This window comes from Lissotriton vulgaris, chromosome 10 (genome assembly GCF_964263255.1).
Source record: "Lissotriton vulgaris chromosome 10, aLisVul1.2, whole genome shotgun sequence".
NCBI classification, from domain to species: domain Eukaryota; kingdom Metazoa; phylum Chordata; class Amphibia; order Caudata; family Salamandridae; genus Lissotriton; species Lissotriton vulgaris.
Window position 1 is genome coordinate 975,828,820 of NC_141698.1, and position 27,600 is coordinate 975,856,419.

Here is a 27,600-nt window from a genome sequence, read left to right on the forward strand (position 1 = left end):
GCCAGGAGATCCTGCAAGATGGACACAAAAAGTGGCATAGCTTGAGGGGGGCGATACATGAGGACAACAGTGAGAGGTGAGGGGAGATTCAGGGAACGGGCCACCAGGTAGTCTACATTGGGTATGGGGGGGTGAGCGAGAAGTTGGAATTACAGGGAAGAGCGGATTATCATAGCCACACCCCCTCCAACCTTGCCGTCAGGGCGGTCTGCTCGGAGGGCATAATAGGTATTAGGAAGGATGGCCAGGAGGTCTGGAAGAGAATCAGAGGAGAAGCAGGTTTCTGTGAGAAATAGGAAATCAGGGGAATCAGTTTTGAGAAGATTGAAGAGTGCCGTTTGATTTTTTGCTGCAGAGCGGGTGTTGAGCAGAAAAGCAGAGGCAGCCAAGGGACCAGAAGAGGGGCAAGTGACAGGGGAAGTACGAGACGTAGGGGAGGGAAGGCTGGGTGGGACTGAGAGGGAACAGGGGGAGTGGGGGGCCTAGATACCAAGAGATAGGGCACGCCTAGAAAAACCAGAGACTGAGCACCAGAGCGGCCCACAGCAGCAGACAGAGGCTGTAGCGAGCGGAGCGGACATGTCGGGAACAGCAGGCGCGCACGCCACTGCCAGCATATGTCTTCAATTATCGCAGCCGCGTCTGGCCGCGATAATTGAAGATATATGGCCTTTGGTGTGCGTAACAGAGACCAATAGGCCATGGGCGGAGCTACGCGATCGCCCATGGCCTATTGCGTGTTCTGTCTTAAAAACACACGCACACAAAGGCCAATTAAAATGGACCTAGGAAATAACACGCACTAGCTGCGTGGAATTTCCAGGTCCATTTTCAAAATGCAGAGAAAAGGACTCTGGCTGCGCGACACTGCTGAGCAGTGTATGCTAGGCCCGAGACCTAAAAACGGGGATACATAAAAGTATTTCTCCTTGTTGCATCTCCTTACGCCTCCCCTAGGAAGGCATAGGATTCTGACGCATTCCTAGGTTTACAAAATGTTGTAAATCTGGACATGCGGCAGATTCCATATTCATTGGCGGGAACACCCACAGCAAAGCCCATGGCACCCCCCCCCCTTTCACCCAAATAGATGCAAGAAAAGGGTCATATTTATAAGCCCATGAAAAGCCACGCATGGTGGCTTTGCTTGGCTTTGTAAATATGAGCCAGCACACAGCGCCACCTGTGCGTCAAAAACAGTGATGTACCAGCGGCGCAAGGGGCTTATAAATAGGACCCCTTCTGTTTTGCAACTTCCCTGACTTCACAAATTTGACCTAATATGTAAGGCACTTTTTTCTGTTTATTGTTTTTGTATTTGATAGGAGCACAGAATGGTGTAATATTTGTTATTACCAATATATTTTCCCACAATTTTTGGCTTTGAAACATAATCAATTCTGCAAGAAGGAACACATATTGCAACATGCTCTTTGAACCTCATGATAATATGGCTATCTGTAAAGTCAGAACTGTGCAAATAACAGCTATTTCTAAACTCTGTATCTGGAGAAAACTAACAAACACCATATACACCCATGATTAGAAGGACCTTAGGGAAATAACAGTATATTACTTTTGTAAATTGACCTTTAAGACAAACAATTACAGATGAAAACATAACCTATTTCTATTTTTTCTGACTTATTTTTATTGCATTTTTTATTTCAACAATTAGTTTTTCTAGGAACATCTTGCCTGATCAACATTACTTACCCCCAGCTAAATTGAGAATCTTGTCTAGTTTTTAGAAACATGTTGCTTTCCATAATGACAAAATCTGGAAAAATCAACTACCTCTTAAAAAAAATTAAAAATCATGGTAAAAAGTTGATTTTTTTAAAACTTATTCCTGAAATCTGGGACAATGGTGATCTTAGCACAGTAAACCTTTTGTTGATATGATTTTAAGAAAAAAAATGTTATCTTGCACTGCACTTTTTTTCAATTTTTTCCCAAAATATATTTTTTTAAATCGTATAATTTGCCTATTTTCTCAGTTTCCCCCATGGCAAAATACAAGCCCTTGATACGTTTGGAATCCCCAACATCTGGTGAAAAAATTGACCTAAATTTCACCTGAATGCTTTTTATTGAGAAAAGTTATTGTGTGTGAAGTGTCTCTAACATCAAACAGAAGGATCAGCAATGGGCGAGGAGCCTTTGAAGCTAAGAGGTGAAAGACTATGAACTAATCACAATTTCAGATGTCTAATCTGAAGTATGTACTATTCCCAATATAACATATACTAGAAAAAAGAACAATCAAAAAGAAGACAAAAGGGAGACACTCAGGTAATCAGATTAGAATAAAAGTTATTCATCCAGCAGCAACCCTCACACCTTTTGCCAAATTTCCCAGGGAATGGAGCTCATTCGTTTTTATTTCTTTTCTAAAACAAACTCCGGCATTTTCCCCATGTCTTGGAGTAGGAATAATTCTATTTGTGCCTTTTTCTAGTTTGGGCATCAGTTACTTCACAGACTTCTATGTGTAATGAGTTAAAATGTGCATTTCCAAAAGAACTTGTGATTGTTATCAACTCTCAATATATTTAACTAACTCCACAGACTGTCAAAGTCATGTTTTTGGTCTCTTTATTGAAGACGTGGTGTGACATCAGAAATTAATTAAACGAATCACCCAAAGATGGCCCCCCAAACACCACACGATTGTAGTTTTTGTTGTTCTTCTAACAGGATTAAAAGTTGGCCAACTTGGGGTCAGACTGTTCCAATGTGAAACAGAAAGCCACAATAAGTGGCCATGTTAGGGTCAGACTTGTACTTGAATCCTGAAGAATTAATTTAAAAAAATCCCATTGCAGTCAAAACAGGATTGCTTTCTGTTTTGAATGAATGCATGAGATAAAGGATTGAATGTGACAACAACTGTCATTATACTTTGCAGTTTTAGGATGTAAAATAGTCTTGATACACTGCAATGAAATATCACCATAGGAAGATAAATGATGTTACAAAAAGACAACAACATGTGGGGAGTGTCATAGGCCCTGAAGCCCAGTGCTTGGATATATTTTTTTAGAAAAGTTGTGAAAAGGCTTTGGCAAACAGCTGAATTGTCAAGGGTGACCCAAAAATTACCCATTACAGCATGGGCATTGGACATCAGCTGGGTCTGGTGGCTTCGAGTATAAATGCCTCCACTGTGGGGGTCTGTGTTTCGTCCTCATGGTCACAGGTTCAAATCCTGGTGGGTATATCAGCCTTTTATCCTCCTGGGGTCGATAAAATGAGTAACATTGAGTTGGATAACAATAAACTTCTGTTATTCAGCACCTAGATAGCGTGGGCTTTACAAATACACGTTATGTCATCAATGGGAGCATGACGCAGTCTGAGGACAGCTGCCTGCTTCCTGAATGCCTGTAGGGACTCCTCACACACTCAGCTGGGCTATGCAAATGATAACCAGCTTCCATTTTCAGTCACATTTCAATGCGTTGTGACCATACACGAATTTCAAAGCATTTGATACATGTCCCCTGGAAGCCGCAAACAAATTAGGTGAGCCCTTTCAATCAATCAATCAGTACTTGTTAAATGCAACTACTCACCCATGAATGTCTCAAGGCGCTGGAGGTATTGCACTTCTGTTCAATGCATTTTTCTTTTTTCTCTCATCACAAAGCCTACCAATTTGTGACGCGGAGGATTTTGCAACGAGAAAACAAAAATATTATTTACATTTTATGGTAATATTTTAGACATTTTATGGTATTATTTTTGACAAAAATATATTCTCTTTTCGAAATGTGCATATATAATTGAGCAATCGAAAAAGAAAGTGCCTATATACGATATACTGAGTTTTTGTACTTCAACACTGCTGTATCATTCTGAAACTTAAAAATGTAATAATATTAAACACTGCAGCATTCCCAAGAACAGAAACCCTTGCATTTTGTTCCCATTCCTTACTCGGTACTGCAAAACCTTTTTATACTAAAAGAACAAAGTGAAATATTTCACATGGAGGGCAGATGGTCTCCTTGCCTTTCCCTTTCAATGAGTTTCCCCAGCTCTGGCTGCAACTAATACAAGCCTGGCAATATGGTATAATTGACCCAGCCAGACAACTGTTTCTGTCAGTTGTAAAAAGACCTTGCTTAATTTGCTTGTCAGATTAACTTTTTCAACATTCTTCTGAAGCAAAGATTCACAAAACTCTAGTCATTTACCTTACTTCACCTTGTTTTATGATTTGCCTGAACATTCCCTATAATAACTTTAGCTCCGTCCTTAGTCAAAAGAAATACATTTTCAACAGTGAACAGACAATGTAAGTTTGTTTATGCAATCTCAAATACCAAATGGCTGACAGAGTTTTTGCTCTTCATTGGGGTTATGTTTCTCTAATAGCTCTTAGACAAACCTATGGAGAATTCAAGAAATAGTCTGTGCTGACTTGCTATTGCTTTCATACTTTTTGCACAGTTTTGGATTATACACTGTCCAGTGTAAATATATAACCATTTGAAATGTACCTTATATTTTGCCGATTGTTTTCATCTTTTCCTGTCTGTATTTACAGTGCTATAAAAAAGCTGTTTTCAAATCACGAATTCATTTGTTTCAACTTTTCAGAGGAAAATGGGAATGCATTTGTGCACATCTAAACACAGCATATACCTCCCTGTATCCAGCTTTGCCTTCACCTTCCGTATTTATTCTCGAACTAACCTTAGACAGCATAATCAGAATGATAAAGTAAGCACATTTTAAAAATATTTATGGCAGAATGACTATCCTAAAAAAGGGTAAGATTTACAAGCCCCTTGACTCACCCGTGCGCCACTTTTTGTGGCGCACCGATGGTGCATTTTAGTGCCCCATATTTACAAGGACAGGAAAAGCCACCCTGCGTGACTATTCCTGCTCTTGTAAATATGGCCCCATTGCACGCAGAACTTTGCATGAAAGGGGCATTCCATGGGTGTTGCTGTGGTTCTTCCCACGCAACATCCATGGAAACAGACACATTTCCAGATTTATGAGAATTCTCAAATCTGTAAATGCGTGTGAATGCTACGCCTCCGTAGGGAGACGCAACAAGGAAAAATTTATTCATTTTTCCTCATATTTTTCCTCTTTCTATGGGTGCTGCATTCTGCAGCACAAATAGAAAGAGGAAATCACCTCTGGTGATTTTGTACGTACAGGAAGGGTACTCGTCCTGCACGTAAACAATCAGTAAAACAATGAGGTTTTGCAAGTTCCATGTGTGCTCATTGTGAAAAATACTTTTATTTGATTTTCTTAAAATCTTAAAAGGGAGGAACAAATCACCATGACATGTACATTATAACGCAATTTATCTGGTATAAAATTACAATAAAAACATTTATCTAAATTGTGAACCACAAAAGATGTAATTGATTCCAAAGACCATCGTTTTTGTGATAGCACACTTTAACCAGTATTCTTTAGGATTGTTCGTAAGAGTGTCTATTCCTCCGACTTGGAGTAAAGTGTTTGTGCTGATGGGAAAAAATACTGGGGGGAACTCCATGAAACTGTGTGATAGGGTACTAAGCATTTGTCCTTTTCAAGTTCTTTCACCGCTAAATTTAAAAAAATGTTGTAATCTTACAACACAATTGAACAGAGGAACCACCGAGACTTTTTATGACTGCTGCTTTGCAAGTCCTTGTTTGTTCTTCGCTCATGATTGGCCATAAACGGATCTTCCTCATGTTTTGTAGAACTGGACAAATGCATAGTAGGTGCAATAGTGACTCTTCTCCATTGCCACAAAGGCAGCAAACCTTAGACGGCCAGGTCCGTTGCCATTTTGGAATGAGATCTCTTGTCGGAAAGGACCCACATCTCAATAGCATCAGGTTCCGCTTATAATAGTCTGTGAAGTGATCTGTAAATATGGTTGTGGTTTTAGCTGTTTATAAGATGGCATCACCATCCATGCATGCCTTTAGCCGGCCAAAGAGGCTTCATCTATTTGCAGCAGTTATTGTTTGATTGCTTTATTGGTAATTTGTTTGAATGCAGAGTATGGCAATGATGTGTGCCAGGCTTACTCTAGCTCAGGGGTCTCCAAACCGGTCCTGGAGGGCCGGATCCATGCCAGATTTTTTGGATATCCCCATTGAGATACATGTAGTTATTTTAAAAATCTGGCATGGATCCGGCCCTCCAGGACCGGTTTGGAGACCCCTGCTGAGCTTTAATGCTGAAAGAGCTTGTTTTAAAATGTGAAATATTTACTTGTTCTGCCTTGATTGTTTTTCGACCTCCTCCCAGCAGTGATGGGCTAACGTGTTTTCTTCAGCTGCCCTCATTCTCCAATAATATTAGGCAAAGGCTCCTTGTCTAGCTGGTATCCGTTTTTTTAAACCGTATTCCAGTCGTATCTGGGCCTGAGAAATGGGACGTGGGATTATTAACAGTTTCTTAAATAGTCTGGATTGTGCTGTGTTTAGAGCTGTCGCGTCCTTGGTATTTAGGAATTCCGAGCCATACGAGATAGATGGCAAAAATGTAGCCGCTACGACCTTTAATAAACTTATTTGTTGAACTGCTAAGTAGTTTTTTTTGCAGAATTTTAAAGGAGAACATTAGTTGTTTAGCTTTTGCTTGCCCAAGGTCTTGAGTTTGTTTGTAGCTAAGTTGCTGATCTAAATGAACCCCCAAATATTTATATACGTCCACCTGCGATAAAATGCTGAAATTTAGCCTCCAGACAAATGTAGGGCATTTTTTGTGGGTGCTGGAGAAGCAGAGAACATTTGATTTTATAAACGTGATTGTTAATTGGGCTTTTGAGGTGTATTGTGCTAGTTGATAAATCAGCCGCTGCAAGCCACAAGGTGTTTGGGAGAGCAGCACGATGTCATCCGCGTATTGCAGACTTTCTATTGGGGTGTTACCCAATTTAGGAGGTTCCGCCTTGTGTTAGATGAAAATTACTCTCTAAATCAGATGTGTGGATGTTGAATAGGCTGGCTGCTTTAGCCAATTGGTGGTCGAGATTTTCTTAGTTAGGCTTCGACCATCTACTTTTTTTTTGGACCCAAGTTTGCGAGTACAAGTTGATGATTGCATCCAATAAATTTGATGGAGCTCCCTAAGCTTTCATTTTGGCCCATAACTTGGATCTTGGCTCTCTGTCTAAGGCTGCTTTGAGATCTACAAAGCATGCGTTGAGGATGTTTGAGTTGACAATTGCTGGATTAGCTAAAAGGGTAACTGCTGATATATTTGTTAGGGTGCCCATACTGGCTACTGCAGCACACATAGAAGTTGAAAAATGTAATTTCTGATTGTTTATGTGCAGGAAGGGAACCCTCCCTGTACATCAACAATCTCCCCACGACGCAGGCATCCCTGCAACATGGTGCAAAGGTGCCTGAGCCGGCGCATGGCAGCAGTTTGTGTGCCAGCGCAGGGGGATGCACAGAGATGCGACCAATTGCTGTAAATATGTTGCATCCCTGTGCTTTGAAAGTGACTCAGTGCAGCCCAGCCAAATGGCCTGCGCCACGCACTGAGTCACTTTCCTTGTAAATCTGCCCCAAAGTATATGAAAAAAGAGTACTAGGCAGAAGCCTTAGTGAGCCACCAGTAAGTGTGACCTAATTACACTAAAATGTTTATTACAAGTTGAAGGGGAGCGGAGCACTCAGAAGCAAAATGCATATTTTCCTTTTATCGCCTAAGATTCTATTTTAAAAATAACATTTTTAGATTTATATAGCTCAGTTTCTCAGCTGTGAGGGTATCCATGCGCTGTCCATGGGCACAGGGAGATTAAGGGATTTCCTCAGAATCACAGGTTATTGAGCCAACGCTGAGACTTGAATCTTGATCCCCAGCTTCCCAGTCTGCAGTTCTGTCTGCTGCACCACATCCTCTCCCCCTGTAAGTACATATGTATCTTTGAGATCAAGCTCAGACTTACAATGTGGCTAAGGAGTTCCTAAAGTGGGATCATCTTTATTTCAAAATGTTCAGTCAATATAAACAACCAAGGATTGTGTAACAGAAGATATGAAATCTATGCAAAAAAAAATAGCAAAATGTAAAATAATATAAGCTACCATCCCTGTGCACAAACAAACATCACTTGTCTATCACTCTGTTACAGATTTCTTGATAAAATATTAAACACAAGGCTTATGTCCCCTCACCATCCCACATAGCCTTCAAGGACAGATCCTTGTCTATAAAGTTGGCAGTTCGGTCTGGACTGTTCCCATGAGGCACAGGGTCATTACTGATTTGCAAATGGCTGGGTCCAAACTGGGGTAGCGTAGTGGGCAAAAGAACGATGAATTTAACACAGATCTCTTGGCTGGGGTAGAATGTTTGAATCATTCAGCATTCCGTCCATCATCTGTTTCAGTTACACTTTTCGCCCTAATTGGGAGGATATGCCCAGACATCATGGGTCCCTTGCTCACTGTGCACTGGATTCAAGCCAGTCTGGCTGATGAAGGGTGACATACCCTGAAACGGGTCCCAGGATACTTGTTTCCGGTCCAGTGAGGACCTGGCTTTGCAGTTCGGTCTGGACTGTTCCCATGAGGCACATGGTCAATACTGATTTGCAAATGGCTGGGTCCAAACTGGGGTAGCGTAGTGGGCAAAAGAACGATGAATTTAACACAGATCTCTTGGCTGGGGTAGAATGTTTGAATCATTCAGCATTCCGTCCATCATCTGTTTCAGTTACACTTTTCGCCCTAATTGGGAGGATATGCCTAGACATGGGTCCCTTGCTCACTGTGCACTGGATTCAAGCCAGTCTGGCTGATGAAGGGTGACATATCCTGAAACGGGTCCCAGGATACTTGTTTCCGGTCCAGTGAGGACCTGGCTTTGCAGTTTGGTCTGGACTGTTTCCATGAGGCACAGGGTCAAGACTGATTTGCATATCGCTGGATGCAAACTGGGGTGGCGTAGTGGGCAAAAGAATGATGGATTTTACCCAGATCTCTTGACTAGGGGAGGATGTTTGAATCATTCAGCATTCCAGCCATCATTTGTTGCAGTTACACTTGTCTTTAAACCCAACATGACCAATGTCCCTGCCTGCTTGGCACTGACTAGCTCACCACCATCCAACAGCGAGGTTGCCCCCAGTCTGGAGATAAAAAAATGCATAAATCAAAGAAGAACAAGCATTTGCAATGCAATAGGTCTCGCATTTCCGAAAGTTTGATCTTTTAGCATTGTAAATGACAATGCCTTTTATTTATGAGTTGTTTTTAAAACAGATAAATAAAAGGAATTATCCTTTACAATGCCAAAAGCTTAAACTCTTGCAAATACAAGATCTATTGCATTGCAAATGCATTCAGCGCCCGTGCTATAAATATTTTTTTTTAAGTTTTAAGAGAGAGCATGTCCTGCCTGTAACAGCAGGCTGGACAAAGGTATTTGAGAAAAAAGTGCTTGGATGCCGTAATTAAAGCCTACAGAGTAACACATGTAACACATGTAACAGGAGGTGTCGCCATGGGAGGTTACAAAATAAGAAAGGCAGTACTGAGGAAGCACTACTAAGCATATTGGCCAATGAACAGCCACAGTTTCCAGTGGACAATGACACAAGCCAATGAAAAATATGGGCGGAGAGTGGGCGGAGCTTCAAGTCCCTGCCTTAATACAGCATGCCTCGCAGAGCAGCGAATGCCCTGCCCAGGCTCACCCTAAAAAATAAGAATCCAGTGCTTCTTCATATAACACATTATCCGAAGATCTGGAACAACGTCTAACCCAACCTCCTTTATTTTATGTAATAGCTGAAGCAACACCTCCTCAAAGGATAGCACACATCTCGAAACCGTAGATCACCCTCCCTATCAGATTCCCTCTTTTTAATTAATTAATTGTAGGTTTGTAATTCGCTAGAATCGACTCCCGAAGGAGTATCTCTGCACAGTAAACCGCTGGGGAACCCGTCCTGGCTTTCCCTGTGAGATGGTCCCTACCGGGTATCTTCAAGGTGAAACCAGGCATCCCCGGTGAATGTGGGGGGCCGTTGTAGAGATGAGGCAAGCTAATGCCCAGAGTTGCCGAGTGTGATCCCTGGTTAGAGTAGGCACCGAGATGAGAATTATCGAGTCCGCTGACCCTGGTCCACAACCCTGCCGCGTCGGGAATTGAACCCTGGTCCCGGGCTGTCCTCTGCTTACGGGTCTGCCGCCTCTAACCAGTGAGCCACACCACTCCACAAGACTCCTTTTGCTTTGGAACTGCTCTTTAATTGCATTCTGTTCTCGATTATTTCTGGAAAAGGTTTGTTACACAAATGTCACACACATGCATGCTTACATATCTGGGAAGATCCTCGTGTTGCAATTCTGTCTCAAAGTGCTGTTAGGTTGCCCACTTGTACTGCAAATACCTAGAATTACATTTCTCTGATAAGAAGCCTCTCCTACGTTTTTTTGCCTTTAACAGTTTTGAGAATTTCTCGTGACTGTGGAAATACTTGATGCTTAAGCCCCTTTTATAATGGAATCCAGCACTCATGTCGTCTGATCACCCCTCTGAAATAAAATTGTGACGGCTTAGAGCCTTGCTTTACAGAGTAGCGATAAGCACATTTCCCCCACTCTGTTCAGCCGCTTGTTTGTTCTTTATTTGCGACTGCAGACAGATAACATGAGAAAATGGGTTTACTGTCTATCTGGATGCAGGACACAGGAGGAAGATTCACATCGGTCTGAACAGGGAAGTGAGTGAAACAGTAATCTAGGGTGTTCCTAGACCTCTTCTTGGGGTATGTGATTGCTTTGTTAAAAACTATTGGAAATATAAGAGAAAAACAGACAAGTGAATGGGATTAGGAACAGGTAAGTATCTCTGTCTATAAATCTTTACTGAAAACAAATAATAATGGTTAAAGAGATGTAGGTGTTGGAAGGAGACCGAGCTAACGTTAAAACCCGAACATCCCTCAAATATGCACCTTATAGATTAGTGAACTAGATATACCCTGTGCTCATCATGCACTGCTTATAACCTCACAATATAACACTCATGACATGGTGAACAACTATATGTACGATACAGAGATGGTATCAATGATCTCATAGAACATGTTGTGTTACTTAATATGGGAAGTAATTAGCAGTGCATGGTGAGGGCTCAGGGTATAGTCACTTTATGGCCAGACCATGCGCCCAAGCCCCGTGCACAGTGGTGGGGAGGGGGGGTGCATGGCCTGGTATGGACAGCGAACTATGTTGTTACACAGTTTATAGCGTGTCATTTTAATTAAGACAGACCTACAGACTTTGCAAAGGTTCAGAATGCCAAAATATAAAAAGCAAGCCTGTTGGCTTTATGAAGGGGGGTCATATCAACATATGTTTAGCAATTCTATTGTCTTTGTAAAAAAATCACCAATATTTATAATCAAATGTATAATTCATTAAGTCACACATTACAATGTTTAATAAAAGTGATGGTCATAAAAAAAGTAATAAAGTTTTATCAATAAAACGTCTACATGTTTGAGTCTTTCATTCAGCATTTTACCGTCCACCAAAATGCAGCCATAAAAATAAGAGGCCACTACCCTCTAGCTGAAGAGCCCAAACGTCCAGCGTGGAGTGCTTTCAGTTAAATCTCCTGTGGTCATGTATTAAATGACACAGGAGCTGTACTGTTTGCTTGCTTTAGGTTGCTGGGAATCTACTGTATTCCTGCTGCCCCCACAACATACCAAAATAATTATTTTAATCAGCAGCCCTCGTGAGGCATTATAGGGCACTCCATGCTTGGAGGAGTGAAAATTAAATGAGGGCTACTGCTGCTCATTTATGTATTCATTTATTTAATAAAAATAATAAATACTTAGGGGATCGGAGGGGAGCCCTAGGGCCCTAGGGCCCCACCAGCTCCCTGCATAAGGCCCCATGGGCAACATAGGAGCCGTTAACTTGTTTATTTATAGTTTAGTTTAGTTTAGTTTATGACATTTGTTAAGCGCTTGGTTGCACAGAGAACAGTGCGTCCCCGCGCTGACAACCCTACCTACATCTCTTCAGCCTAGCTCACAGAGGGTGGGCACAGGGGCACGGGTGAACTATGCTGAGTTTATCATGGGAAAAAGATGGGTTTTCAGCCTCTGTCTGAACCTGGTTTCAGACGGCTCCATCCTCAGTTCGATAGGTAGGTTATTCCAGTTGTTGCTGGCATGGTGTCTGAATGAACGTCCTCCCATCCTTGCTCTATGTATCCGAGGCACCACTAATAGCATGCTACCCATCGACCTCAAAGGACGTGAAGGGCGATAGACTGGAAGCAAGTCCTGAAGATATGGAGGTGCTTTTTTGTGAGCTATACGGTGGGTGATGCACATAGTTTTAAATTTGATTCTTTCCTTTATTGGGAGCCAATGAAGGGAGCGTAATGCATGTTTCCCAGAGGCTCTCCTAGGGAGGTTAAGGACCAGCCTCGCTGCTGCGTTCTGGACGCGTTGAAGCTGTGTTAGGCCCTTTTTACTAAGTCCACATAGGAGGGAGTTCCCATAATCTAACTGGGAGGTGACCAAGGCGTGTACCATGGTTTTTCTGGAGCTGGGGGGCAATAGGTCCAGGATTTTCCTTAGGACCTTCAGAAGTCCATAGCATTTTCCCGCGACCTTACCCACATGATTGGTGTAGGCTAGATTAGAGTCCAGAAGAAAGCCAAGGTTCTTAACTGTGTCTACTGGGACCGGGACAGAGCCCAGTTCAGTGGGCCACCAGGCAGAGGTCCAGATGGAAGGACATGGACCTACTATTTTAAATTGGGGCTACCCAGTGCCTGACCAAGGCACCCCACATCATTTTTTTTTATGTTGGTGCCATGGAGGAATGATTAGGGGCCTCACAGCTTCGCTAGCTCCCTGATACTGTGGGAGGCTAGGGTGGTCAACCTCAAATCTGGGGAACTGGGTTTGAGTCTCTGCAATGAAGCTGAACATCCTGTGATTCTGGGCAAATCACTTACCCTCACTGTGCCTAACAAAAATGAATGTGTGTCCTCAAGTAACGTAACTGGTGCTATGTGAAGCACTCTGATACCCGATTCGGGTAAAGTTAGCGCCATATGAAACTCTGTAAAAAAAAAAATAATAATTTGTAAAGTAAAGCAAAGAAGACAAAACACTCAACCTGCTACCCAATCGCTCCCATACTTGAAATACATAGGGCCAAAGGCCTAGGTGCAGCTCTCTATGGGGCTGAATTTTTGGAGGCTGGAGGCTGGAGGCTGGAGAGCGTGAAACAGCTAGAGATAGCGGGAAACAAATTCTTAAGGGTAATCCTTAACCTCTCAATCAATACACCTATACTTCCACTATGCCTTGACCTGGGGCTCAAGTCCATTATACATTTTGCTGTTCTTAAAACCTTAGGGGCAGATTTACAAGCCCTGTGCGACACATTTGCGCCGCCGTTGCGTCACTTTTGTGATGCAGCGGCAGCGTAAATCATGCGCCACGTTGCAACTTACTTACAACGTGGTGACGCATCTAGGCAGATGCGTCACGTTGTAAAGCACTGCGCCACATGAAACGTGCGTCAGGTTTCATGTGGGTGTTCTGTTGTAGGGTGGGCGTTCCCTCACAGGAAAGCCCCGTAAAACTGACGCAGTGAAATCTACAAATATCACTGAGTCGGTATTACGATGCTGCTGCGTCAAACTCTTAGGCCTGCATAAGGAGTGACGCACCACGTTAAGTATGGGTGGCCCCTGTGCATTGCTGAAGTTGCGTTGCACTTGCGACGCGACTCCAGCAATGCGCCACCCTTACGCCACAAGATGCATCACGCATCTGCCACTCCTTGCACCATGGCTTGCCGCATTGTGGCGCAAGGGGGGAATTGCGTGACGCATCTGTTGTGGGGCATCCCTGCTGACTTGCAGAGATGCGCCAGACATTGTAAATATGCAAATAGGAGTTGCACCTGAACCTTGAATAGGGCTGTGCCTGCCTTCCACAATGTTGGCTCCACCTTCTGGGGAGCGGCTGATGTCTCTGCCCTGCACACTGAAAGAAGAGAAGGAGTCCTGTAAACAAAGTGCTCCAGGACTGTACTTGCCTTCTACAATGCTGTACTGGTTTGGACTGGGTAAAGGCCCCTCTCCCCTCAGAGAACAAAGGATTTTGGGGTGTAAATATTGGGACCCTGATCCCATGAAATTAGATTACTTTTGGACTACAAGAAGAAACCATTATTGAGGAGAGGAAACTGAAGAAACTGAGGAGAGACTATTCCCAAGCTGAAGTGCTGCTTGGGGGATTGGCCTGCAGTAGTTGCCTTACTGCCAAAGGAAGGGGAAAGGAACTTTGTGTACTCTGCTTTCAACTTGTGAGTGATCTCCAAGGGCTTGGGAAAGAGCTTGCCTCCTTCTGAAGTCTCAGGGACAACAGACTTCACTCCCCAGCTCCCCAGAGTTCTTTTGGAAGTGCCTGCTGCTGTTTTGGGCCTTCTGAGGAACTGCGTGTCGCAAGGAGCTGGAAGCGTGACTCAACGAGAAGAAGCGTGTCACAGTCGCTGAGCCTGCCATCGCAACTCCGAAAGAGGGTGTTGCTGCTGGAACTGTCGCAATGCACCGCATCAGAGAGAAGCGTGCCGCAACAAAGGGGAAGTGTGTCGCCGTCGCAACTCCAAAGAAGGGTGTTGCCGCTGTAGTTGTCACACTGCACCGCATCAAGAGAAGAATCTCGCAACGAGGTTGGAGCGTGTCGCCGTAGCTGTGCCTGCCGTCGCAACTTCGAGGAGGGTGTTACCGCTGGAACTGTCGCACTGCACCGCAACGACCAAGAGCACCTCGCATCCCCGAGAAGCGTGCCGCCGGCGGAGCTGCTGCAGTCGCATCATAGATGACGCTGCTGTAGTTGTCGCATCGAGCGGAAGCTTCACACATCGTGGAGCTGTTGCCGTCGCATCGTCAGGGTGTCGCCGCTGCAGTCCACACATTGAACTGAAAACTCGTCGCATCCCCGAGAAGCATGCCGCATCTGGAGGATATTCGCGTCTTTATATATTTGTATCTGAACTTTGCCGCATTTCCCATCGCTGCAACATTGCTTGTTGTGGAAGCGCAACGCAACATAAGGTACATTGACGCAAAGTGTCGCATCTAAGAACTGAACTGAACTAAGCATAATCTTCCATCTTAAAATAATAATATTGTGTATTTTTTCGTTTATGGTCTTGTGGTAACTCTATATAAAGTCTACTTATTTTGTATATGAAACCTGTGTGGTGTCCATTTGTAGTGTTGCCACTGGGTTACTGTATGTGGTAACAAATGCTTAACACACAACGCCTCTGAGATAAAGCCTGTCTGCTCATGCCAAGCTACCAAGGGGGTGAGCAGGGGTTATTTTAGGAGTATAATCCCCTTATCCTGACAAGAGGCGAGGGTCCCTATTTGTCACACGTACCTACCTGTGCCAACTAGAGACCCCCAAATCTAACAATCACACTCTGTGATTCTGTAGCTAACTGCTGTACAGGATTATTGGGCTTTGTTGTCTGTAGTCGCTGGACTAAACCGCGGTACAGCAGGTCCGCACAGTGAAACGGGGTCTTGATTCTATGATTGTGGCTGTCAGAAGTTAAAGTCTGTGATGATTTCTGTGCACCCCCTATGATCAGGTGCAACCAACTCTAGGTCCCAACAGTGTAACGGTGTCTTGATTAGGTCTGGGTGGTAATTTCCGTTCCGCTCGCGGAATTTGCGGAATTTGTGTAATTTCGCATTCTGCAGAGAATGCGAAATTGCCCAAAATTCTGCGTTCCGCGACTTCGCGAAATTTGCTTGTTCACGTTCTCAAATGCGTGTTCGCAAGATATTTCCCCCCAAGCACGCAAACAGAGATTGCCAACAGTAAAAAAGCATCGCGAACAAGCAATTCCGCGTGTTCGCGGAATTTCTGCGTGTTCGCAGAGTTTTTTTACCGTTTCGTGGAGATTTGCATAACGCGATTACACAAATTCCGCCCACCCCTAGTCCTGATCTCACAATGGACGATGTTAGACCTGCATCTGAGAGTGGAGCTGAAGGTACTCCCTTCGACCAGGTGCAACCAACTCTAGGTCCCAACAGTGGAATAGTGTCTTGATCCCAAAATGGACGATGTTAGAACTGCATCTGAGAGTGGAGATGAAGGTACTGCCTTTGATCAGGTGCAACCAACTCTAGGTCCCAACAGTGGAACGGTGTCTTGATCCCACAATGAACAATGTTAGAACTGCATCTGAGAGTGGAGATGAAGATACTCCCTTCGACCAGATGCAACCAACTCTAGGTCCCAACAGTGGAACGGTGTCTTGATCCCACAATGGAACATGTCCGATATTACCTGCTGCTTGGTTTTCACAGAACTCCCTCGGTTGAGATGCACCAGACTCTGTGCTTGCATTGCTAACTGCTGCACATGATTATTGTGCTTGGTTGACACCAGTCGGTGGAGTACACAGCAGTACAGCAGGTCCAAACAGTGAAACGGGGTCTTGATTCTAAGATTGAGGATGTCATAAGTTAAAGTCTGTGCTGATTTCTGTGTACCCCCTCCGATCAGGTTCAACCAACTCTGTGCTTTTGAATCCAACGGTACGTGACTGTGAGGCGTTAATGACCACTGCCTCTGACCTACACTGTGGTTAGCAGAGTTCACAATTTAGATTGACTGGTGATTGTTTAATTACAGAATGCAGTAGTAAAGTAACTACAACGTCTATTGAAATATGCACAATATTTAGTATACTTGCTTGAAGAACGTTTTTAGATGAGATTTAGGTTCAGTGAAGTGACCAAATTCATCTTGCAAGTCAAAAGTAACAGTGAATAGTGTAGACTGTGGACAGATAAAATCGCAATTTGAATTGTTTTTATTTATTTATTGCAGAGTTTCTGTAATTTATGTTGTTGTATTTTGTGAAGAGGCAGTGAGAAAAAGTATTCGTGGTTGTGTGTGTGAGTACTGCCTTCAGTTAACACTGCAGACAGCAGTGTTCACAATTCAGATCGAGTCGCTATTGTAGATGACACAGTTCTGAAGGAAAAGACATTGCTCTAGTGTGCTCTGTCTGCACCACTCATACGCATCATTGCAGGTTCTGCACACGGTCTTTGTGGCTTCGCGGATTGAAAACTATGGAGCTCAAATCAATGCCACGCGGCTGTGGGTCCTTGCTGAATGCTCTCTCTGGGCAACACTGCAGACAGCAGTGTTCACATTTGAGATTGAGTCGATACTATAGATGACGCAGTCCTGTAGGAAAATACATTGCTCCAGTGTGCTCGGTCCGCAACACGCATACGCATCATTGCAGGCTCCGCACACGCTTTTTTTTTTGCTTGACGTATGACAACCTGGGCAGCTCAAGTCAATGCAACGTGGTTGTGGGCCCTTGCTGAATGCTCTCTCTGGCCTACACTCCAGACAGTAGTGTTCACATTTGAGATTGAGTCGGTATTGTAGATGAATCAGTCCTGTAGGAAAAGACATTTCTCCAGTGCGCTCTGTTTGCACCACTCATACACATCATTGCAGGTTTTGCACACGGGCTTTGTGGCTTCGCGGATTGAAAACTGTGGAGCTCAAATCAATGCCACGTGGCTGTGGGTCCTTGCTGAATGCTCTCTCTGGCCAACACTGCAGACAGCAGTGTTCACAATTCAGATCGAGTCGCTATTGTAGATGACACAGTTCTGAAGGAAAAGACATTGCTCCAGTGTGCTCTGTCTGCACCACTCATACGCATCATTGCAGGTTCTGCACATGGTCTTTGTGGCTTCACGGATTGAAAACTATGGAGCTCAAATCAATGCCACGCGGCTGTGGGTCCTTGCTGAATGCTCTCTCTGGGCAACACTGCAGACAGCAGTGTTCACATTTGAGATTGAGTCGATACTGTAGATGACGCAGTCCTGTAGGAAAATACATTGCTCCAGTGTGCTCGGTCCGCAACACGCATACGCATCATTACAGGCTCCGCACACGCATTTTTTTGCTTCACTTATGACAACCTGGGCAGCTCAAGTCAATGCAACGTGGTTGTGGGCCCTTGCTGAATGCTCTCTCTGGCCTACACTCCAGACAGTAGTGTTCACATTTTAGATTGAGTCGGTATTGTAGATGAATCAGTCCTGTAGGAAAAGACATTTCTCCAGTGCGCTCTGTTTGCACCACTCATACACATCATTGCAGGTTCTGCACACGGTCTTTGTGGCTTCGCGGATTGAAAACTGTGGAGCTCAAATCAATGCCACGTGGCTGTGGGTCCTTGCTGAATGCTCTCTCTGGCCTACACTCCAGACAGTAGTGTTCACATTTGAGATTGAGTCGGTATTGTAGATGAATCAGTCCTGTAGGAAAAGACATTTCTCCAGTGCGCTCTGTTTGCACCACTCATACACATCATTGCAGGTTCTGCACACGGTCTTTGTGGCTTCGCGGATTGAAAACTGTGGAGCTCAAATCAATGCCACGTGGCTGTGGGTCCTTGCTGAATGCTCTCTCTGGCCAACACTGCAGACAGCAGTGTTCACATTTAAGATTGAGTCGATACTGTAGATGACGCAGTCCTGTAGGAAAATACATTGCTCCAGTGTGCTCTATCCGCACCACGCATGCGCTTCATTGCAGGCTCCCCACACGCTTTTTTTTTGCTTCACGTATGACAACCTGGCCAGCTCAAGTCAATGCAACGTGGTTGTGGGCCCTTGCTGAATGCTCTCTCTGGCCTACACTGCAGAAAGCAGTGTTCACATTTGAGATTGAGTCGGTATTGTAGATGAATCAGTCCTGTAGGAAAAGACATTGCTCCAGTGCGCTCTGTTTGCACCACTCATACGCATCATTGCAGGCTCCGCACATGCTTTTTTGTTGCTTCGCGTATTGCAAACTATGGAGCTCAAGTCAATGCCACGTGGCTGTGGGCCTTTGCTGACCGCTCTGTCTGGCCTACCCTGCAGACAGCAGTGTTCACAATTCAGATTGAGTCGCTATTGCAGATGATGCAGTGTTGATGTCAACAGATATTGCTCCTTATACGGCCCGCCCACAACACGCATCATCGCTGGCTTTGCACATGCTGAATGCTTTTGACGTGGTTATGTGAGTGCACTAGAAGTGATGGAGCGTTTCTGATATAATCTTTTTGTGTATTATTTCAGATCTATTGATTGTGTCTCAGTATACCACAAGTTGTGGTTCTTTTACGATATACTTTTTTCTGTATTATTTCACATCTACTGTCCCAACCTTACTGCAGCACAAATTATCGATTCTTTTAATATTAAATCTCTGTGTGTGATCCAACGATTACTGTTGTAGTTAATGCTAGCAGCAACCATTCCCTGAGGGCTGCTTTACACTCACCCCATACGCGTCCAGCACCGACATCACTGAATATGTGACCCTGGAAATAAAAAGGAGTTTAGCGCACGTGCCCATGCCCACTTCCACTATCTGTCTGTGTCATTGTGTTCATTATCTATGCATGATACTGTCCTTGGGCCGTACCACATTACATTGTGCTGTAGACAGCGTATACAACCATGTTACCTTTAGTAGTGGAGAAAACTTCGGTTATGTTACTTTTAGGTGTATGGCTATCACAGGTGGAAGGCTACTTTACAAAGTATGAATATTGATGAAGATGATGGTTGCATGTTGTGTGTAGCGTAAATTATGTGTGAATAGTAAAAAGTTTAGAAAAAAGCTCTCTAAGCAGAAGAGGTGTGTCTCATCAAATGCAATACAGAGATTGACTAAAATGGGTGGCGTTTTCCAACTGTTACAAGGGGAAATGTTATGAACTAATGAAATTCTTTTTTGTATGGTCACATGGAAATTGCGTACCCAGCGAGCAAGGAGACCACACCCAATGTGATTTTGAGAAAATATATTTACTATAAGATAGGTTTATTACAGTTAGAAATATATAAATGTTTAAAATATTTTTGATTATCGCTTGTTCTCATATACACTTTAAAGTTATTTAGATATAGTTTTGAGACAAAAAAATGAGGGAATAGCGTATGTGGAGTGACACTGTACGTCTATGACACAGGGCGTGGCAGCGTGCACTCGTCGCATACGCAATGCACAGCGGGCACAACCCCATATGTACATGACGTAACGCGCGGCTTGGTAGTGCGTACCAATCGCATACCAAAGTAGCAGCTGGCGCAACCTCATATGTATATGTTGGTACACGGGACACGGTGCCACAAACCCGCCGGATATGCAATGTGCATCATTTAAATGTGGTGGATAGGATTCACGTGCTGATCAAGCTTGGTAGACTACCGGTACAGGACTGTAGTTTTCTAAAAAAAAACAAGATATACATATTTTTGGGGGAAGATATAAAACATTACATAATTTTTAAAGTAAAAAAAAGGATTATAGAGTTGCAAAATATTAAAAAAGAATTAGAAAAATATAGGTTTTATAAATATTAAAATATGAAATTAACATTTAAAAAACCTTTGAAATTCACTGAAAAAAACATAGGTTTTACATACGTTATAGTTAGGAATTAACATTTAAACAACCTTAGAAATTCACTGAAAAAAACACTGGTTTTAGGGACATTATAGTTAGTTGGACATTTGACTCATATAAAGCCAGAGAAATTCGACAGTTATATTTATTTGAACTAACTTCAACTCGCGCACCCGCAATGCACTGCTGATCACGTCACATATTACATCACTCATGACATGGTCAGTGACATCACTGATGACATCTCAAATGACATCACTCAGTATAAAACTGTGTTTAGTTGTTCTCAGATTGGGCTTTGCACAGAATGTTCCATGATGGAGGCCTAATGCCTTTAGTGATAGAACTTCTGGTAGTTATCGCCACAGTTGTGAAATTGAAGAAATAAAAGTGCTGCTTACATTTAACCGGCTGGGATTTCTATCTGGGACTTTTTCTCTGATTATCGTCCTTTATATTAATGCATGGCTACACAGCAGTCAGAATCAACAGAGTGCATTTTCAACTAATGTTCTCAATTTCACGAGGCAGTGATTAGTGCAAGGGTGCAAGCTACCAACCTTGATTTCCTATATGCTCATAGCAAATCTAACTGCTGACCTAGCTTGAACATAGTCTTTTGCCTAGACCGGCGGGAAGCATTATAACATTATCAACTAGTAATTAGCTCCAGTATTGCTTGGACAAATAAGTTGATACAACAAAGATGAAGCTCTGCACAGAATACTGGTAATATATTAACTTCCTTATTAACTGTAGGGTATCCAAAATCATGGAATTTGTTCAATTTAAAATAAAGATGTGACAAACTGAGTTTATATGCATAACATTTTGTTTCATGATAAGACCTGGCTGTCCTATATGGTTGTACAATATTATATACTTAAGCCATTCATTCTCTGACATCTTGTTCTATTAAGTGCTACTTTAAACAAGCATTGGCATAGACAATAGGTCTCGCTTTTGGGACCTTATAAGTGTTTAGCCATGCAACAGTTGGTGTTGTTGCACTAAGGATATTGTGCTGCATACCTAAATACTTATAAGGTCCCAAAAGCGAGACCTATTGGCTATTTTGGGAGCACCTACACGAACAAATGCACAGCTTCCAATAAATATAATTATTTTTTATATTTCAAATCTCTTAAAATTGTCTAAAGGGAGAGTAATCCTGTTCTATGAGTTGATGTAAACGCCGCAGTCTCTGAAATCAATGCACATAAATATGAGTTTTTAAATTCTATGTTTAAATGTCAATTATTCTTTTGATCTATAGAGAGAGCTGTTAAGAAAATGGCATGTAGAACATTCTTGTCCCCTGTAGCCTTATGTATCATGCTAGAATGTCTAAAAGTGACTTTGTTGTCTGAAATCATTCCGTACAACCCGATTTCAGACTCCTGTAAAGTACGGAGATTGACGCCTCGCTCTCTCTGAATCTGATCTATAAATGTCTCTGATGCAAACTCGAGAGTAAGGGGGAAGAGTTCTTTTTCAGAGGAGGGTGGAGTGTTAGCCTTCGGTTGACACCAACAGTGGACCTCAGTGTGAAGGAGCTATCATGCACTCATCCTTTCAGGCCTTCTCCTGAGAGGCCTTGGGCAGGAGTGCCGCTGTATATCTCTTTTTGTTCAGTCCACTCACTCGTGCCTCGAGGAAGCTGCAGCCTCCACAATAAGACCGGGGGAGTGCGCTCTTTGAAGAATCTGACATGCTAACCACATACATTAACAACAGAGCCTCCAGTGAAACAAAGAGCTGACACCATCTCTTTTGCTTGCTGTGTACACAGGGCTAGCAATAAACAACACCGCATGGAGCCAGGGATGCCATCCCAGCGGGCTCAGCAAAGGCCTTAACTGGGCCATATAACAATAGCATGAGACAGCAGAGTCGAGGTGCATGCTGGGATACGGAGACAGGAACATGCCAGGGTTCTACCATCCGCGCGTGCCCCTGTGACACCTGAGGATTTCTAGGCCAGCATTCCACCTTGATGCGGCCTGGCGCAGGAGACGACCCCGGCAATGAATGACTCTGAGGTGACTTGGTCCGCTCCCCGGGTGCTAGTCGAGAACAATGAAGCTTTGTGAAGCCATGATGGACATGGGCTTACCCGACTACTCCAAGACCCTGGACTAGTCGTACACCATGCTGGAATTTGACACCCTGCGGGTGCTGCCAACCAACGCGGGTAGGTGTTTTTATTTATTACATATAGTTTTAGTATGTCGCTAGTGCACAACTTCGCAGCGCATTTAAACATGGTGGAATCCAGGATAACAATGATGGTTATTTACAATATGTGGGTGTTCTGTGGGGAGTGGGTAGTCCGTTTGGGTGCAGGCATACAGCCTATTGAAAGAGATGCGCCTTAATTTTAGAAAATTGTCTTCAATATGAAGGGGTACAGGAATGAAATTCTACGAGGAGGTGCATGAACTTTTAAAGGTCTCCGGGTACAGGAGGAGCCGGTTTGGGGAAGTGGACCTTGGGAGTCTGGGCGGGCGGGTAGGCAACAACCAGCTAGAAGTAACAAGCATTGGCCGCTTAAACATACGCAGAGCAACATTACATTGCAGAGCCGCGAAAGTGAAAGTAATCGCGGCACCGCGAAAGTGAAATTAACCGCAGCTGGTGACGCGAGTTGTGCGCAGGCGCGCGCGGGACCAAAAAAAGTGCTGTGCATGTCGCGTGCACATGTGCGCGTTCTAGCAAGCGGGTAGCCGGAAAGATAGCGTTTTTTTAAGCACCTACTAAATGTCTCGCAGGAGCAGCGCATGCGCTGACTCTAGCAAGACTTAAAAAAGTATATGACATGATGGTAATCCTAGGCCGATTTATGATGCTGAGTTAAGGCCTTCAAAGGTCAATGGGAAAAACTGAAGAAAGTTATTTAAGATAGTTTATAGTTGTTAAAACACAGTATTGCCATAGTTAGGAAAGATAGGGACTTCAAGACGGGTGGAGGCATTGCTATAAACTACAATAAGTCCAACACATGTAAATTGGAAGACTTATCCTTTCATGTGCTGTGAGGCTGCTGTGTTTAAACTTGCCTTGACGCCCCAGTTTACTTTCTCGGGCATACTAGTCTATCGCCCCCCTGGGCCGTCGGGCCCATGGGCTTCATCATTTCCAGATCTATTTACTCCACACCTTCTTAATGCCGCCAACTTTACCATCTTGGGTGAGCTCAATGTTCATCTGGGTGACCCCACGCGTGCAAAAAGTACTACTTTTATTTCTGACCTGGCAGATATGAAAATTCTACTCTGCAACTTGGGATCTACTCATGTGGGGGCCATCTATTGGATCCCATTTTCTCTAATTACCCAATATTCAATGTCCCACAGCTCTCCGTCTATGCTGGTCAGACCACATTTTGGTTGGTTTTCGGCTCAAAACGTTTGTGAGCTCGTCGACAGCTGCACTTTGAACCAAGACTAAATCTAGAAATTGGGGAAAATTGGACATTGAAGCTCTTATTAAGCTTCTACTTAATAATGCTCCTACCATCAACCAAAATGTCCATTACTGATTTGGGTGCTATACAAAATTCGATTCTTAAAGCCTTGGATGTTTGGCTCCCGACCTCTATCAAGAAGGTGAACAATCACCATCCCCCTGCCCCTTGGTTTAACTAGAGGCTTAAAACTGAAAAAACAAAACACAAAGCTTTGGAAAGACGCTGGAGGAAGAACTATGAGCCTGACAGCAAACTCACATATAAACTGGCTAAAAGAGACTATCACGCCCTCTGCAAAACTGCTCGGGCAGATTATGCCCCAATCCAAACTACCCTACCCCAAGCCACCCAATCTACCCCACTCCACCCTAATTTACCCTACTAAACTCCACTCTACCCTACTCAACTTTATCCCATTCAACTTCACCACACTCTTCCCCAATTTATTTCACTCCACTCCAATCTATCCAACTCAACTCTACCCAATCTACCCCACTCCACTCTACCCCTATCCATCCCACTCCAATTTACCCACTCTAATCCACCCAATCTACCTCAATCCACTACATAGCGCAATCTACTACGGTCCATTTACCTCTACCAAATCTATACCACTCACTGCTCTCCAATTGACAATCGAATCTATCCCACTCCAGTCAATATATTACACTAACCCCAATCCATTCCACACCATCCCACTCCAATCTACTCTACCCCACTCCACCTCACACTAACCTACTCCAATCTGACCCATCAATCTGCCCCACTCAAGACTACTCTACTGCACTCTACCCCATTCTACTCCACCCTCACCCAATTAACACCACTCCAATCTACCCCACCCCATCCCAACGTACCCCACACCATTCTATCCATCTCCACTCCAATCTGCGCTGCTCCACTCCTATCTCACTCCAATCTAACCCTCTCCTTTCCAATCTACCCCACCTCACTGCAATCTACCCTTTCATAATCCACCCAATATACCCCACTCCACTCTCCCCCTATCTATCCCACTCCAATCTACACACTCTAATCCACCCAGTCTAACTCAATCCACTACATAGCACAATCTACCACTGTCCATTTAACTCTACCAAATATACACCACTCCATTTCTCTCCAATTGACCACATGCTGCAGAATCTACCCCACCCCAGTCCCATTCAATACACCCACCCCAATCCATTCCACTCCATCCAACTCCAATCTTCTCTACCCTACTCCAGCCCAAACTAACCTACTCCAATTTGCCCCATCAATCTGCCCCACTCCAAACTACCGTCCTGCACTCTACCCCATTCTACTCCACCCTAACCCAATTTACATCACTCCAATCTACCCCGCCCCATCCAAATCTAACCCACACCATTCTATCCAACTCCACTTTAATCTGCACTGCTCCAATCTACCCCACTCCATTCTAATCTACTCCACGCCTATCTCACTCCAATCTAACCCACTCCTCTCCAATCTACCCCACTTCACTGCAATCTACCCTTTCATAATCCACCCAATCTACCCCCCAACTCTACTCCAGCCCACTCTACTCCAATCTACTCCTCCCCACTGCCTTCTATCCCGCTCCACTCCTATATACCCACTCCACTCCAATCTTTCCCACTCCAATCCATCCCAAACCAATTTACCCTACCCCACTCCAATCTACCCCACTCCATTTCACTTCAATCTTTCCCAACCTACCCCACTTCAATCTTCCCTAACATATCTCACTCAACTTCACTCTGATCTTCCTCACTCCAATCTACCGCTCTTCACCCCAATCTACCCCAATTCAATCTACCCGCTTCAACCCAATCTACCCCAATTCAATGTACCCCCTTTCCCACTCCAATCTGCCCCAATCTACTCCATTCCAATCTGATCCAATCTACTCCACTCTACCCCAATCCAGTGTACCCGACACCACTCCAATCGACCCCACTACACTCTACCCTACTCCAAACCACCCCAATCTACCCCATACCATTCTACCCTAATTTAATCAACCCAATCTACCCAACTCCAATCTACACCACTCAACTCCAATATTCCCCACTCCACTCCAGTCTACCACACTCCACCCCAATCGACCCCTCTCCAATCTACTTCAATCCATCCTACTCCATTCTACTCCCTTCTACCCCCACTCCAATGTACCCAAATCTACCCCATTCCACTTTACTCCAATCTAACCCACCCCATCCCACTCCAAGCCACTAACTTTTAGACCTGCTGAACAGCAGCCGCACTGTTTTACATAATGGCTAAAAAACATTGCCTAAGGCAATAGCTTTTGCATAGGCAGGACCTATTGGCCAATGCTTGTTATGTGTTGGTTTGCCAATGCTTGGGTGGGCTGTACAGCTACAAGACCCTGACCTTTCTACATTAGCCAATTTGTTTTCCCATTAGGTTTTGATGAGATGGTCACATAGTCTTTTTATTAGACTGATGATACAACATGGTATGTAGTTAGTAAAAGCCAATGTGTGCTCTTTAATGTTTTTATTTGACTGACATAACAAAATTGTAATTGCTTTTTTTCGGCAGTAAATGCAGCTGCTTAGATGCATAAATCTGTTATAAAGCACCTTGCTATTTTCTGATGCATTCATTTGTTTTACTTTGCGGTCATAACAAAATGTTGCTGGGTTTACAGCTTTTTTTACTCACATAGTAAAGCTATATGCCCACACCGGATTCCAGTTTGGCACTTGCACTTTGCCAAAAGCATCTGCTATACAATAGATTATGTATTTTAAGTTCATCTCCTACAATACCAACTTCACCTTCTGACTGCTTTCATAACACAGGGGCATATTATCAGGGGGTTTATCTCCGCTTTTTTGCCTTTAAAAGTCAAGAAAGCGGAGATAAAATTATCTCCCTATTACCTATCTGTCGCTAACACCAGTTAGCGACAGCTAGTAGGAGATAGCGACCATCTTGGGCCTCGCTTTCCATTTCAGTGATATTTATCACTAATGACATGCAAAGTGGGCGTGCCAGGATGTTAGCGACTGGAAACAGTCGCTAACATCGCTATCTCCTATTACCAACTTTTGGAGATATTTGCGCTAAGCGCGAATATCTCCAAAAGCTAACACCTGCCCCAGAGCAGTTCTTAGCCATGTTATCCAATGGTAGGTGGATAACATGGCTAAGAGCATTAGCTCGGTAATGCATGAATATCGCTGACTTTTCCGCAATATTCGTGCATTTCGGCCGATTTTTATCGCTTAGGAGATAAACCTTGATAATAGCAAGGTTCATAAGCGATAAAAATCGCCGCAGCTCGGCGATAAAAATATCGCCGCTAAAACAACATAGCGATAATTATCGCTAGTTGATGGTAATATGCCCCACAGTTTTTGAGGGTACAGCTTCACTATGTGAAATCAATCTTTTCAGCCGAGGGACTTGCAAATAATTAGTAAAAGATGCTGCTTAATTATGGGATTTTACATATATATGAATATAACAGTGATGATCACCGCCTTGTAGTCATGGATCTGCTGCATTTTCCATTGATAAGGCTTATTTGCACTGCTCATAACATTTAATTCCATGTATTTGACCCAAAAATGGCAATCGCTTTTGTTGGACCTAACATACTCAA